Source organism: Penaeus chinensis, chromosome 2, assembly GCF_019202785.1.
Source record: "Penaeus chinensis breed Huanghai No. 1 chromosome 2, ASM1920278v2, whole genome shotgun sequence".
In the NCBI taxonomy this organism is placed as follows: domain Eukaryota; kingdom Metazoa; phylum Arthropoda; class Malacostraca; order Decapoda; family Penaeidae; genus Penaeus; species Penaeus chinensis.
The window spans coordinates 20,717,046-20,719,545 of record NC_061820.1 but is presented as its reverse complement, the minus strand read 5'-3'; the positions used below and the strand labels follow the sequence as shown (position 1 = coordinate 20,719,545).

The 2,500-nt window shown below is 42.9% G+C and overlaps 1 protein-coding gene across 1 annotated transcript in view; it reads right to left on the bottom strand.

Annotated features, from left to right (window-relative positions):
- Positions 1 to 2,311: 2,311 nt before the first annotated feature.
- Positions 2,312 to 2,500, bottom strand: part of LOC125033891 (H2.0-like homeobox protein) — a 15,644-nt gene continuing 15,455 nt past the window's right edge. The window contains exon 4 of the mRNA XM_047625465.1: positions 2,312 to 2,500. This exon is cut by the window's right edge and continues 1,222 nt beyond it. The gene's annotated coding sequence lies outside the window, so the exon portion shown is untranslated.

Below are 2,500 nucleotides of genomic sequence, written 5' to 3'. Positions count from 1 at the left end.
TTGTTTTAATATATTTGCAAAAATAAGATTTGTGGTTTTAATTCCCTTATTTTACGCATTTCATTTTTTTTTTTTTTTTTTTTTTTTTTTTTTTGATAAGCCAAGCAAAGCATCAGCTATTACAGCAAGTACACTATCAGCTGTTATGGCAAATACAGCAATAGCAATAGTTTAAGTTATTTTTTTTTTGTCGTAATGGCAAAATCAATAACATGCTATATGAAGTACAACAGCGTTCGTTATAGCAAATTCAGTAAGATCTGTCATAGTAGGTACAGTGTCAGTCATTACGGAAAGTGCTATATCAGCTGTTATGATGAATATATATCAGCTGCAATAGCACGTATAGTATAAGTTATGGCAAATGCGGTATGAGAAGTTGTGAATTACAGTATCAGTTGATATGTCAAATAATACATCAGCTGTTATCACTAATACAGCTGTTATCCCAAATCCCATGCTAGGCATCAGCCGTCGACTCGACCAATGTTGCACGGTCTTTTTTCCTTCCCCTTATCGTTTCCCTCTCTTCACCAGTCCCATCTACTATCCACTTCCTGAGGTGTTAGAGCCGTGTTGGGAAAGGTTGGCTATGCCAGTCATGAACGACCTGGGGGACCCATGGGCGTGGTTTTCCCCCGTTTAGTTGTCTAGCACTTATCCCTCAAGCGGACTGAGGGGTGGACTGTTTCTCTCCTCGGCTTACTCTGGGCTTACCATGGCCAGTAATGAAGATTTCATACCCTTATTATTCATCAAACAGCCCCACTGATTCGAATTCTCTCGGTTCCCCGACTCGAGGATCCCCTTTGACCACGACTCTGAACACTGCTACTACTATCCTCTCCTCAGTGCCTGCTATCACATCATCCTCCCAGGTCAATACTCAACTTCCAGGAGACATCTCCACTCCCACAGCTTTCTTCATCAACTACCCCATTCTTCCTTATTAGTACTCTACAACCTTAATGTCCACCTCTCCGCAATACTACCTCTCAACACTATTCCCTCTTCCAGAAGCCCCCGTCCTTCTACTTCTCTCACCTTTACAAATATCTTAAATACCGCAGCCGCACCGATCGTTCCCGTCTTGTCACAGTTACATCCCAAACCCAAACTAAGGCATTATCAAACCCGGCAGACTTCACTGGCATTCCTGCCCAACCTCATCCCACCCTCAATACTTGTACCGGAAATATCTCCGTCTCTCCAACAAACTGCCCTGTCTACGACAAAAAATGGTCAGATTGTGGAGAAGACTTTCTCGCCTGCCCCATGGACTATGATGCAGTATCAGTACAATGCTACACCATTCCCCCTAGAGACCGTCGTAAGTCCCCCACCAATAATGCCAAGATCATTTTCCGTAGACTTGCCTCCCCTTTTATGTTTACATTGAGTCCCTCCCTGTCCGAACAGGGAGGTGGCTTCCATGATGTATTTTATAGGGCCTGCCCATCCTACAAGGTGGAGTCGGAAGTGGCAACTCTCAGATTCAGTCTTGGCCTCACTCTTCGCAAAGCCAGGCAGGAAGCACGTCGACTAGGTTTTTATCTCACTCCCTACTCCGCTAACTGCTCTATCCTTCCCCTTTCCCCTCAAGGTGTTTCTACATCTCTCTCAGCATCTTTTCATCATCCCACTTCTAGCCCCTTCCTCTCCCAGTCATATTATTTTGCCATTCTAAATCCAGACACTCCAGTCTTCTCCACTTTGTTTCTCAGACCTCCCCAACCAACTCCACTGCAGAAACTCTCGAAGACATTCAAAACTATCTAATCATGACGCAAGATAACATGCCTACACCACAACCATCCTCCAATCTCTGTACTCCCATTCCTTCTACACCCAAATTAACTGCCGACATCAATCCTCCTCCTACTCATGTTCCCCCAACACCCCTTCCCCACTCCCTCCCAACACATCCCATTCCCCCTTCTAACCTACTATCCCTGCCGCTTCCCCCTGGATGTAACCCTTTGTCACAGCACAGCACCTCCTTCCCTAGATTCTCTCCCTCCTGACGTTTTCACTGAATCTGTGATCTAATTGCCCTTATACATCTTTCTCCTTTGCTAATTCCTACCTTACCCTACGGACATAATTGCAAAATCCCACACATTTTCCTTTATCAACTTTGATCGAATGCAACTTTTGACGTGTAACATATATGATCCATCAACTAACCCCCTCTTTACCCTTTTCTCTAGTACTCCTTTCTATTGTGCTCTATGACTTTTCATTTCTAGCACATATATTTTGTAACCATTAACCATTAATTCCTTTTTATGATATTAATGACTGGACTCAATCATTTCTACATATTTATTAGCTACTAATATTAGATACATATACAGAGTATATATAGGTCTGGGAACAGTACATCTGTTCACTATTATTATAACATTTATCACAAAAAAATACAAACACACATGCACACGGGCACACGCGTGTGCGCACACATATACATACATTACATGCATACATAGGTGTATATATA